Source organism: Glycine max, chromosome 2 (assembly GCF_000004515.6).
Source record: "Glycine max cultivar Williams 82 chromosome 2, Glycine_max_v4.0, whole genome shotgun sequence".
Classification (NCBI taxonomy): Eukaryota; Viridiplantae; Streptophyta; class Magnoliopsida; order Fabales; family Fabaceae; genus Glycine; species Glycine max.
In genome coordinates, this window is record NC_016089.4 from 28,505,018 (window position 1) to 28,520,070 (window position 15,053).

The following is a 15,053-nucleotide window of genomic DNA, read 5'->3' on the forward strand; positions in this document are numbered from 1 at the left end:
ATGCAAACATTGGAAGACAAAAAAAATCTAATAAGAAAAAACAGAATTAATAGAAAAAAGAGGAGAGATAGACAAAGCTCACTCAAACGTTTTTGAAATGTTTATGTAGTTGTTGAACACCAACTGAAAAAATACAAAATAAAAAATCATAAGAACATATCTTAGATAATTTTTTTCTCGTAAGAACTTACAACAATGTTAAGAATTACACTGAGTTCAAAAATAAAACCTATAGAAAATATAGAATTCCAGTGAGTACGATATCTCTAATAAGAATTTCAATTGAATCTACAATTGCTTAGGAAATTCATCTTGAAAATAATAACAGTAAAGAAACCAATAATTTAGACCATTTATCTAGAAAAAACATTCAAACAAAATATGTAACTTCTAGAGGAAAGAAACCTATAGAATGACATATACGCAAATAGATCTATAATTAAGAGTGAATTTCAAAACAATAAAAATAAAATAAAGAATGGAAAGGAAATCACTTACCCTTGTGACAAATGGGAAATGTGGAGTTTTTCTTGAATAAACTCAGAAGATTTTCAAAACCAATCCTATTTGTTAGGTAATCAACACTTGCACAAACAAAATTATCCACACTCACAAAGGATCATGAGAACACAATAAAGATTACACCGTAAGAAAAATAATAATAAACACAAGAATTTAACATGGTTCGACACCTCTTGCCTATATACATGGAACCGTCTCAAAAGTATTTTCCTATCACAAAAATGATTACAATATTGTAACCTACCCCAAATAGTGTATCATTCTACAAATCCGAGTACCATACTCAATGGTTACAAGAAATGATAACACTCTCACAGAAAAATATTTTTCTCTCAACAAAGTGACTTTGTTTCAGAATCTCTCTTCTCACACACTCTCTTCATGTGCCTCTTCTCCACTAATTCTCTTCTCTATTTATAGTGAAGATTGTCATCAATTATAATAAATAAGTTATCTTGGAATTTGAAACAAAAACAACTTCAAATGCATCCATTCAAATAAGCTTCATTTAGTAAAATGCAATCTTGCACTTTGCATTTAAACCACCTAAACCTTAGGGATAAAAATTCAATTCCCACTATGCATTAAATGCACCTTATCTTTTGGCTTGGAACTTTACAATTCTCCCCCTCAAGCTAAAAGAGAAATATCCTTCGATCAATTTGAAAATGAACATACTCCCCCTCCAACGGAAGTATCTCCTAACACTTCTACAACATTAGAAAATTTCACTTTCTTCTTCACTTTGCTATCATGGTTCCTCTTCAAGGCTTGTCCATCCAAATAACAAATGTTACCTTTATTTTTCTATCCTTGCAACACCAAGTGTCTTCCCTTGTACACCTTGCATCCCCTCTTTGAACCAACATACTTGTACCATTGTGATGTCATCTCTCCCATAGAAATCATATTGACAACAACAGAAGGTACAAACCTCACATTTGAGAAAGTTTGAATAACGTCATCATGGAGTTTCATCCTCACGCTTCCCTATGCCTTCAACCTTCATTTTTCCACCATCACCCATTTTATTTTAGCAACCTCATCGTTTGTTGCCAAAAAACAAATCATCTTCATCTTGAACACTTTTTACTACATTAGTTTGGGAGTTGGCGCCATCTTTGTTCATATGTCTCTATTTTTTCAAGTCCTTCATTTTTTTGAACCTCACTTGCACATGACCATTCTCACCACAATAGTAACATTTTAGGTTACTCATATCTCGTTGCGGACGCGATTGCGATTTTGATCTTCCTCTTGGCCCATCATGTCTCCTTGATTGATTCTTCCCTAGCTCAAACTCCACCACAACTATTGCATTGTGTTCATCATCAACATTTTTAGTTCTCATCATTCTCTCATTTTCTCTAAGAGTGGCGATCACCTCATCCAAATTCAAAGTTGACTTTCCCACAAGCAACGTTTGAACCAAAGCTTTGAAGGACCTTGGTAGTGAGGCCAACAACAACAAAACTTGTTCCTCATTAGAGAGTTTATCATCTGCATTTAACAATTGACTTACTAGTTGATTAAACTTGTTGATGTGGTCATGGAGATCTCCTCCCATCTCCATTTTGAGTTGATACAACTCCATCTTCAAACAAAGGCGATTGGTCAGTGACTTTGACACATATATATTTTCGAGCTTCTCCCACATGGCCTTCGGTGTTGTCTCCTTCAACACGTTATGTTTTATCTCAAGAGCAAGGGCTAACTGAATCGTGCTCACAACTCTCTTTTGGATCTTAGTCCACTTGGTTTCATTTATAGAAGCCAATCTTTCATGTTCTAACGCATGATCAAGACCTTGTTGCACCAAAAGGTCTTGAATAGTACTATGTCAATTCATAAAATTTATTTTTCCATCAAACAACGATATCTCGAGCCTTTGTGTGCTCCCGACCATAGCTCTGATACCACTGTTGGGTAATCAACACTCCCATAAACAAAATTATCCCCATCCACAAAGGATCATGAGGACACAAGAAAATTTACACCGTATAAAAAATAATAACAAACACAAGAATTTAACATGATTCGGAACCTCTTGCCTTCGTCCATAGGACCATCTCAAAAGTATTTCCCTATCACAAAAATGATTACAAGATTGTAACCCATCCCAAATAGTGTATCACTCTACAAACTCGAGTACCCTACTCAATGGTTACAAGAAATGATAACACTCACACACACAAATACTTTTCTCTCAACAAAGTGACTTTGTTTCACAATCTCTCTTCTTACACACTCTCTTTATGCGTCTCTTCTCCACTAATTCTCTTATCTATTTATAGTGAAGATTGTCACTAACTATAATAAATAAGTTATCTTGGAAGTTGAAACAAAAATAACTTCTAATGCATCCACTCAAATAAGTTTCATTTAGTAAAATATAATATTTTCATTTTACATTTAAATCTCCTAAACCTTAACGATAAAAATTGAATTCCCACTATGCATTAAATGCACATGATCTTTGGGCTTGGAACTCTACACCATTTACACATAAATTATATATATATATATGTGTGTGTGTGTGTGTGTGTGTGTGTGTGTGTGTGTGTGTGTAACAACACCCACACTATTAATCGTGAAATCAGTGTTTCAAAATTATTTTAAATTTAATTATCTATAACTATTAATAATGGAAATTACTCATATGGTGTATGCTTTATTTGACTGATTTTGCCCCTAAATAATTAGTAAAATACCAACTATTCTTCTTGCCCTCAATTGCTCATGTGTAAACCACTCTCAAATTATGTTCATGTAACTAATTCATTTGTTCTCTTTTACTTTTATTAATTAACTAGGGGAAATACAAGTACTATCATGTTTGTGTGTCTTTGTGTCTATATTTGTATTTTACTATCACTCTTTCTATATTAAAATTGAAATATTTTCGTATATTAATATGTATATTAAGCTTATTATTTACTTAATTTAGTTTGTCTTCTAGTGAAAAAATTTGCAGCAACTTTTAAACTTGATTCAAATGACAATTTGATTCTACTAACCGCAAGAAAACGTGTCATTGTTAGTTTGAAACATCTCTATCTTTATAAAACATTATTTTATAGTTAGAAACATTATTCATCGTGAACTCGCAACTCCTCTAGAAGGGGCATAATTTGCATTTCAACATGGAAGAACATGATTAAAAAACTAACAACTAAAACATGAGGACTATAAAAAATGCTATAGACACTACTCATTGCACTACACACTCTAGTCTAGTCTCTTACTATATACTTTATACCACTCCCTTAACAACTTTCATTTTTCAACTTTTATTTCCATTTAGTGAAGGTGTACACAATTTGGGATGCAATTTTTTTATCACATAACAACATAACCTGACATTGGCAAGAGATAGATGTAGATCGATCCATAAGGACTGCCATGTTTTCCTAGAATGATTAATAAGTATTTCTCTGCACATGTCTACTTCTTTCTTTATGTAAATGGGCAAATATTGACACTTGACTACAAACACACTCATGTCGAGATTTGACATATGTAGTTGATATAGAATACAATAATATAAAACAATTTTATTCAAGCTGTTAACTCATATTCTCTATTTTTTTTTTCATTACATCTTCAAAATACAAACTGAATGTTGCTGTAACTTTCTTGTATTATGATTTGGTATGTAAAAAATAGCTTCTGATGTGTAGTTATTAGCTCTCAATGATTGAGCTTAATTCTCTCTAAACCTCTAGATGCATTTACATTATAGCTTTGACAAGATTATGACAAATCGTTGGTCTATTTCTATTTTAAGTTTCTTTCTACTTTGCCCTTTTGGATTTACTTGTGTCATACCCTAATTTCGTTCAGGGACCATCTGTTTGTTGGGATGCGACCCTCGCTTGACCACTTTGAGGTACTTGACACCCATCGTTAGGCAATCTGTGAAGTTCTGCGACATGTCGGGAGTTGAAAGGACGTGCTAAGGCGCAATCCGTAAAGTTCTGTAACATTCCGGAAGCCAAAGAAGGGATGATTGCGTAATCCGTAAGGTTTCGTGACATTACGGAAAGAAAACAAGTATTGTTACGTAATTCATAAAGTTCCGTAATGTTACGGAAAAAGAATCAGCAAAAAAAGGCAGGGGACGTATTTAGTAAACAGGGGGGTACAAATAGCAATTAGGCCCACTTGGGCCTTCCAGGATCTTCCAACAGAAGGCGGTGCCTTCTGGTGGAAGCAACCCAGCTCGCCTGGGCGAGCTGGGCGGCAACCACCACCCTCTTTTCCCTATAAATAGGGGGAGGAGGGCAGAACAAAAATGTTCAACCCTCCTGGTATCTGAGAATCACTTAAAATTAATGAGAAAAATTGTTTCCATGAAGAAAATCCAAGCCGAGGCGCTTCCGTAACGCTTCCGAGACGTTTCCGTGGGTGATTTCGCGAAGATTTTCCACCATTCTTCGTTCGTTCTTCGTCGTTCTTCGGTCTTCAACCGGTAAGTTCCCGAAATCGAACTTTTCAATTCATTCTATGTGCCCTTAGTGGTCCCCACTTGTTTCTCATGCTTTTATTTTTATTTCATTTACATTTCGTACCCCATTTTGACGTGCTTTAGTCATTTATTTAAGTCATTTTCTCGCCTAATCAAAAATAAAATAAATTTCCACTGATCATTTAAATTGTAACATCTTTTAATTTCTGTTAAAATAAAATCCGACCGTTTTGTCATGCCGTAACCACGTTTAAAACCAAAAAGAGGCAAAATAATAATATAATAATAAAAGAATATCTTTTAAATAAAATAATCAAAAAAATCAATTGGACGTTTTTTTCTTTGGGATTTTTCTTCCTTAATCAAATTGACTAATAACCAAAGTAAAACTAAGGCTAAAATCAATTCATAAACCAAGCTTTTGTCATCACCTAAAAGAGCCATTTTTAAGGTCCAATGCCTTGAAATGGTCTTTTCCGCTTTTATTGGTTAAACGTGGATTTTTAAAAGCCTAAAATCAACACGTAGCTTTGTCACTTCTTTAAAAAAAAACCAAGAAATAATTAATGGTCCAATGCCTTAATGTTTTCTCTCCTTTCAAAAGAATCGAAAAATCGTTTAATGGTCCAACGCCTTAAATGACCTTTTATTCAATCAAAAAAATATCTTGCAAAAAAGATAAAAACAACTTAACCAACGTTTAGTTCTCAAAGAACTACGTAGGTCTGATTTTCTTATCACAATTGAGGAATACGTAGGAGCAAGGGAAACACCTTTGTCGACCACAAAAAGATAAAAAATACAAAAAAGACATAAAAAGACATAAGAACGTAAGAACGTAAGAAAGGAAAAATAAAACAAATTGAAGTCATGTTTGCACATTTGATTAAAGGCTGTCGTCCCTTGTGACGGACGCGTAGGGTGCTAATACCTTCCCCGTGCGTAAATATAACTCCCGAACCTTTCACACTTAAAGTTCATAGACCATGTCTTTTTCGGTTTTTCCGACGTTTTCCTCAAATAAACGTTGGTGGCGACTCCGTGCGTATTCCTTTCTTGGAAGATGCACCCGTGAGTCACGTGTCGCCCTCCTGCCGAAGGGTAGGTTGCGACAACTTGTATAAAGTTTCCAAAGTTTTTTGTCACGATTCATGAGTACTTGAGTCGAATAGATGGGTTAGGATTGTTGGATGGTTTTCATTTAATTTACATATTGGTTAAATTTCCTTGTAGTGAATTTGCATGCTATTTTTTTTTTGCATTTTTATTCCCTAAGGATTCAATTTCTCAATAATCAATACAGACCACTCTTGATTTAGAGTTAAACTAGAGTTCATTGGACAGATGCTTGATACTCATAAGCATGAGTCACATCTCAATTGCTTAGGTGTTAGAAGACCCAACATACCCAACACAAAACAACAAGCATGAAGAAGTACTCAATGGAGGCAATTCCTGTTTACACTCTTCCTAATTGCTAAAATACTCCCATTTTCCTTTATATATATATATATATATATATATATATATATATATATATATATATATATAAATCCTCCCGTATTTGATTGTACTCCCCCTTTGGTTTCACCACACTTTAAATTGCAAATACTTCGTGTTTATCCATTTTCACTTGTGCAACTACTTTGCAGAAAATATACTAATCCTTTAATTGTTCTAGCATGTTATGTGTGAAAATAATAAGAAATTTACACAAATAAAAGCATAAAAATGTAGGAATGCAAACTTTTTGTTCTATATTCAGTTACATGTCTTATTCTTGTATCAGAATCCTTCAGCTACAAATCAAGTCTTAGATAGGGATGGCTGGCTGAATACTGGGGATATTGGTTGGATTGTTCCCCACCATTCAACTAGGTGGAGTCATAATTCCAGTGGAGTAATTGTTGTGGATGGCCGTGCTAAGGACACTATTGTGCTTTATACAGGTAGAACATAAGTTTGTGCATGTTGATCTTTGGATCCTATATATAAATGTTTCCTCCTTTCCCGTGTGTTTGCATGTGTTATGTGTGCTTTCTATTATCTTTATGATTCTATCCATTATTGGATGTGAATAATAGACATTGTTACTCTGTTAGTATTAGTAAAGGTAAACTTGGCATTTGTAACTGAACAGATTCAAGGTGCACTTTTAAGTCCATTTGTGCTTTTGTTTTCTTGTGTTTTTTTATTTAAAATAGTATTCATCCTTGAGGGCCAAGGGTTTATACAATTTTAAATTTGGTTAAAGTCTACTTGGATTATAAAAAAATTTATGATGTGAAGATAAAATTAAAGAGTAACCACCAATCAGTTTTCAAATTAATCGTCATTGACATTTTTTAGAATAAACATGTTTATTTTTTTAATATGTATTTTAGGTTACTGCACAAGAAAGTGTATCTAAGAAAAGATATTTTTTTAATACTTATTTTAGGTTAGTGCACAAGAATGATTATTTTTAAAAATTTACAGCTACTAACTTTTGTTTTAAATTAAAGCAAGCTTGCTTAGATGAGTTGTGCACAAATAGTTATACATATAGTTTATGAATCTTTTGAATAGCTTGTTTGACAACATTCTAAGACGGTTATTACATGATAACCATCTTAGAAAGTTTGGTTTATGGTGTGTATATCTTACTTTCAATCTCAACTCTATTTTAGTTTCTGAATTTGAATGTTTTGTGCATCGGTACATGACATAAGTATATATAAAATATTATATGCGATTAAATATCTAAGATGGTTATTACAAAATAACCGTCTTAGAAAGTCTGGCATTCTATGCTTTCTAAGACGATTGTGTTGTAATAACCATCTTAGAATGTATGCCTTCTAAGACGGTTATTACAATTAGAAAGCATAGTATGTCAAACTTTCTAAGACGGTTATTTTGTAATTACCGTCTTAGAAAGTCTAATAAAACATGCTTTCTAAGACGGTTATGATGTAATAATCATCTTAGAAAGCATGGTCTGACAGACTTTCTAACGTCGTTGCCAACAATGACGGTTGACAACCATCGTTGAAAGTTTAATTTAACCGTCGTTAAAAAGGTTTTTTAGAATTTTTAATTATATTTCAAAAAAATTGAGTAATCATTCTTAACTCTTGAAGAAATGGTTTTTTTTCTCTTTTCAATATTACCCAATTCTTGATAACAGAGGCAACAATTGCATTTTGGAGCTTGAAAAAAAGAACAAAACAAAATTTGAAAGAGAAAACAGAAGCAACAATGTGCAAAGAGAAAAAATCTCATGCACTTTGTAGATTCTTTTACACTTCTTCTTTTTACCTATTTTTCATTGGCAAAGAACAACAAAAAGTTGCAATTTACAAGATGTTTTACAATATGCAATGAAATTGTCTTTGTCAACCCAATTGTTTCTTCTACCACAATACATTCGATACTCATCCACATCTCCCTCTGCATTAATAGGCTAAATGATAATCAGATAACAGTGAACAATGTAGTAGCTAGCAGCAATAACAGGCCAAGGAGGGTCATTAGAAAACCCACATACCTGTAGGAGTATGTGTGAGTGGTTGTATAAGAGATCTCAGACAGCTAGGCAGTTAATCCTGTTACAACAAATTGTGGAACTCCAGTGAGAATCCCATTTTGTATAAATTCAAAAATAACAAAAATTAAATAAGTCTGAACTTAGCTCAATTGTAGTTTCTCTTTCTTTCTCTCTAATCTCAGTCCTCTATCAACTAGTCCGACCTACCTACCACCACCACCACCTTCAACTGCAATGGTTACAACCACCACATCCACCATGCCTGAACACCACACTCGCCAAGTTACTACCGATAAACTCGAAAGAGGCTATCAGTCGCCTCAACCTTGGCCAAACCAACCTCGACAACAAAATTGAATCAATTCATACCTCGCTTACTACAAAATTTGATTCCCTCGTCGAGCGATTCGCCACCATAGCAGCACCTACACAGTCTCCGTCCTCATCCCCCGGTCCGCCACCTGCACCAGCTCACTACCACCACATGAGGCTCGATGTGCCACACTTTGACGGCCATGAAGCTCTTGGATGGATATTCAAAATATCCCAATTTTTCGACTATTAGGGGATTCCTGACCACGAGTGCCTCACGGTTGCGTCTTTCTACATGGATGGACCGGCGTTGTCTTGGTACCAGTGGATGGCTCGAAATGGATTTTTCCCTTCCTGAGCGGCGATGTTGCAGGCGCTAGAATAGCGATTCGCTCCGTCATATTATGACGATCCACAGGGAGCTCTGTTCAAGCTCCAGCAAACCGGCACAGTTTTGAGAGGCTCGCGAATAGGACTATAAGCCTTCCTCCTTCATGTTTGTTGAGTTGCTTTGTGTCAGGACTGATACCGGAGCTCCGCCACGAAGTTCAGGCCCTCCGCCCATTATCCTTACCCCAGGCGACTAAGCTCGCACGATTACAGGAAGACAAAATGTTGGATCGCCGCTGCGGAAACCGTTCCTCTTCACATCCACCAAACCCTAATTTTTCGAATAAACCACCAACGCATTCCCTGACACTCCTTTCTAAGATTCCGCTCAAATGACTCACGATAGAGGAAATGGCGATCCGCCGTGATCAAGGGCTTTGCTATCATTGCGATGAGAAGTGGTTGCATGGCCACTGATGCAAGCCGCGCTTACACATTCTCATCGTGGACGAAGATCTAGAACCTTCGTCAGGTCCCTCGGCCCTCGATTCACACACTGGTTCCACGATTAACACCCCTCTGACTCTATAAATCAGCTTGAATGCTATGGAGGGTACCCCAAAGCTGCAAACCTTCCGCCTCCTTAGGTCTCTGAGCCACCACCAAGTGGTCATTCTCATGGACGGCGGCAGCATGCATAACATCATTTAGTCGCGCGTGGCCAAGTTCCTTGCTTTGTCATCAACTCCAACATCAGCTCTGCGAATCATGGTGGGAAACAGCCACACCCTCGACTGTGACACGTTGTCATTTCAGGTTCCAATTTTCATTCAAGGCCATGAGTTTACGCTTGATCTGTACCATTTACCCCTTTGCGGTGCAAATATTGTTTTGGGTGTCCAATGGTTAAAACTTTTGGGCCCAATCACTAAAAACTACCAAACGTTGACCATGACTTTCGTTCATATGGGCCAACACATTACCCTTAGCGCAAACGCCCCCTCCACCCCATCCACAACCTCAGCCCATCAAATAAAATGACTTGCCTAGACCCAGAGCATCTCGGCTCTATTTCATATCACCACTACTCCGCTTCAATCCTTACCCCCTTCATCCCCTTCATCAATCACACCCATTCCACCTCCGATAAACACTGTTCTAGCCCGTTATCCTAATATTTTTGCAGAATCAACTCAATTTTCTCCCCCACGAAACATTCAACACCATATTCATCTTCTTCCCCAGACCACCCCAGTCAATGTCCGCCCCTATCGGTATCCACATTTCCAGAAAATGGAAATTGAGAAGCAGATTTCAGCCATGCTTGATGCTAACCTCATACAACCTAGTCATAGCCCATTATCATCACCCATTCTTTTAGTGAAAAAGAAAGATGGTTCTTGGTGATGTTGTGTAGACTATTGAGCCTTGAACGCGGTCACCATTAAAGACCGTTTTTCAATGCCTACCATAGATGAACTACTGGATGACCTGGGCCAGGCATCTTGGTTTTCAAAGCTTGACTTACGTCAAGGATTCCACCAAATCAGAATGGCCAAGGAAGACATACATAAACTGCCTTTCGAACTCACCAGGGTTTACGAGTTCAGGGTCATGCCTTTTGGCCTGTGTAACGCACCATCAACGTTCCAATTGGCCATGAATGATACTCTCCGCCCCTTCTTGAGAAAGTATGTTGCAATATTCTTTGATGACATACTTGTCTACAACTCAGACTTGGCCTCACATGCCACACACTTGGAGTCGGTGCTAGCCACCTTATCTGACTGGCAATTTCTTCTCCGACAATCAAAGTGCCTATTCGCACAAAACCAGCTCAATTATTTGGGCCATATAATCTCGGCCAAAGGCATAGCCCTATGTAGAAGAAAATGACTTTGATGTTTTGATGATGATCATGATGATTTGATGCAAATGCGCTTTTCAAGTTTAAATTCAAGACAATGATTCAAGAATACAAGACACAAACATTACGATGATCACTAGTACATTAGGAAGGAAATTCCTAATTGATATAGCAAAAGGTTTGGCCAAGTAATGCATGTTAAAAAGTGTTTTTCAAGAGATTTACTCTCTGGTAATCGATTACCAGAGGATGTAATCGATTACCAGTGGCCAAAAATGATTTACAACAACTACTAAATATTTGAATTCAAATTTTAGACTGTGTAATCGATTACAACATATTGGTAATCGATTACCAGCAGTTAATAAACGTTCTAATTCAAATTTTAAAAGTTGTAATCGATTACACAAATCCTGTAATCGATTACCAGAGGAGATTTTTAGAAAATAACTTCCAAGAGTCACATCTATTCAAATGGTTTATGAATGGCCATCAAAGGGCTATTTATATGTGACTTGGAAACACGAATTGTGAGAGAGTTTTCATTGCCCAAAATTTTTTATCCTCTCAATAGATTAAGAGAGTTTTTCTAAATTGAAATGTCTTATCCTCTCAAAGATTCCTTGGTCAAACACTTGCATATTCAATAAGGAATTGTGATTGATCTTCATTGTACAATCTATCTCTTTCAAGAGAGATTTCTTCTTCTCTTCTTCTTACTTCTGAAAAGGGATTAAGAGACTAAGGGTCTCTTGTTGTAAAAAAATTATGAACACAAAGGAAGGATTGTCCTTGTGTGTTCAGAACTTGTAAAAGGATTTTACAAGAGAGTGGAAAATCTCAAGTGGGTTGCATGAGGACTGGACGTAGGCACAGGAAGTGGCCGAACCAGTATAAATCAGTTTGCATTTCTCTCTTCCCTTAAACCTCTTTTATTTATTGCCATTTATCTTTTGCTTTAAAGAAGTTTATTCTGAATTGTCTTTTGAGTGATTCATGTTAAGGGTGCATTGTTAATCTAAAAAGAGAGAGCGAAATTTTAATTGGGGAATAGTTCTTGTTATCTTAATTCAACCCCCCCTTCTTAAGATAACTGAGGCCATTTGTCTAGCACCCCAGACCCTGACAAAATTTCCACCATGCTCGCTTGGCCGATACCAACGTCCCCGACGGCTCTTCACGATTTTTTGGGGTTAACAGGGTTTTGCCGGAAATTTATCAAAGGGCACGCCACCGTTGCTTCCCCTCTCACTTCCCTCTTATGCAAGGATAAGTTCTGCTGGTCACCCAAAGCACACCAGGCCTTCACCACTCTCCAACAAGCGATGGTAAGCGCCCCTGTTTTGTCCAATCCCAACTTTTCCTTGCCCTTCACTATTGAAACAGATGCGTCAGTGGCCGCAATGGGAGCTGTGTTACTCCAGGGGGATCATCTGATAGCCTTTTATAGCAAAGTGTTTTGCCCATGACTATAGAAAGCTTTGGCTTACATACGAGAACTACACGCCATTACATCCTCTGTTCAGAAATGGTGCCATTACCTGCTAAGCACCTTGTTCACAATCCTCATGGACCATAGGAGTTCGAAGGATCTTATGACACAAATCATTCAAACCCCAGAGCAATAGGCATACCTGTCTAAACTTCTTGGCTTTGATTACACTATCAAATATAAGCCTGGCACCACCGATGTTGTTGTCGATGCTTTATCACGCATCGTTCCGGCGGATGCCACCTGTCTCGCATTGACTATGCTACATTTCATTTTTCTAAAGCAACTACGGCAATCATTATTACAGGATCCTCGGTATGTCAGTCTTCTAAATGACATCCGGGCAAAGCTGGAGAATCATTCCGACCTCGGTCTTCACCAGGACCTTATTCTCAGATAGGGCCGCATCTGGATTCCTTTTCCTTGTTCGTTTACAGACACATTACTAGAGGAATTCCACTCTTCACCCATTGGGGGCCATACCGGCGTGGCCAAGACACTTCATCGCCTGCGCCAGAACTTCGATTGGCCCATTATCCAAGCAGACGTTTGTTGATTCGTGGCTTAATGTCCAGTCTGTCAACAAACAAAATATGAAACAAGGAAACCCGCCGGTTTGCTTCAGTACCTACCCATTCTGGTCAACGTTTGGGAAGATTTGGCACTGGATTTTATCACGGGCCTTCCCTCCTCCCATGGGTTCACCGTAGTAATGGTCATCGTTGATCGTTACTCCAAGGCTGCCCATTTCGGTGCTCTTCCAATGCACTATTCTACATATAAAGTCGCCATCCTTTTCCTCGATACCATTTGCAAGCTACATGGATTTCCTTGTAGCCTTGTATCTGATCGCGATCATATTTTGTTAGTAATTTTTTGCACAAATTGTTCAAGTTGAGTGGCACCAAGCTCTGAATGAGCACTGCTTACCACCCACAGACCAATGGTCAAACAGAGGTACTTAATCGGACCTTGGAACAGTACCTTCGTGCATACGTTCATCAGTTTCCCTCCTAATGGTTTCATTTCCTGTCCTTGGCGGAATGGTCATACAATACGGCCACACACTCAGGGACAGGATTGTTACCGTTTGAGGTGGTCTACAGCAAACCCCCGTTGATGGTCGCCCAATACCTGCAAGGCTCTTCTTCCATCGAGGCCGTTGATCACTTACTAGTTTCTCAGAAGGCCATGCATGAGACTCTCCAACGCCGCCTCCTCCGCAAGGTCTAGGAGTCAATGAAGGCTACAGCGGACAAACATCGCTGGGATCTTGTATTTGATATCGGCGATTAGGTTTATGTGTGCCTCCGACCATATCGTCAAACCTCGTTGGCCCCTACATATCACAAGCTGGCCAAACGTTTCTACGGGCCCTTTGAAGTCGTAGAACATATTGGGCCAGTAGCCTACAAACTACTCTTGCCAGAGTCTTCACGCATCCATCCCATCTTCCATATATCCCTTCTCAAGCTCCACAAGGGCCCCTTACCTTTGACTCCGGCAAGCCTCCCGATTGCATTCATGGATAATCATCCGCTCCCTTCACCACTTCATGTTCTGGACTGGAAACTCGATCATTCAGTCTTGCCACCAGTCCCACAAGTGCTCGTTTAGTGGGAAGGACTGGCTCCCGAGGAGTCCACATGGGAACGTTGGGATGAGTTACGTCACACTCACAACCTTGAGGACAAGGTTGCTTTCAGGGATGAGAGTGTTGATAGCAATGATAGGCTAGATGATAACCAGATAACAGGGAACAATGTAGTAGCTAGCAGCAATAACAAGCCAAGGAGGGTCATTAGAAAACCCACATACCTGCAGGAGTATATGTGAGTTGTTGTATAAGAGATCTCAGGCAGCTAGGCAGTTAATCCTGTTACAACAAATTGTGGAACTCCAGTGAGAATCTCATTTTGTATAAATTCACAAATAACAAAGAAATGAAATAAGTCTGAACTTAGCTCAATTGTAGTTTCTCTTTCTTTCTTTCTAATCTCAGTCCTCTATCACCTACTTTGTGATCTCATTCAACTGGTATTGTTACTTCCTTTGAATAGGAGAGGTTTTTTTACACGGACAATATCATATAATTTCTTCTAATTGTTTGTGTTTCTATTTTTTTTATATTTATGTGCATTTCAGGTTTATCACAACACACAAACTTCCTTTTAATATGAGAGGTTTTTTTAAATGGACGATATCATATAATTTCTTCTAATTATTTGTGTTTCTATTTTTTTTAATATTTATGTGCATTTTACATTTATCACAACACACAAACTTCAAAGAGGTTCTTTAATCAATTGATTAACCACCAGATTCAAAGGAATTTATCAAGTTTTGGGGTAATTTTGATTTTTAAGAAATTAATTTATAGTCATTTTTTTATCTTATTCCTCTCTTAATATTACCTTTTTTTACTTATTTTTATTTCTATTTTATATTTTTCTCTCAAACTTGTAATTCTTTAATTCTTCCCATCAATTAACTACAAAACCCCTACTATAAACTGCACACATAATACGATTCA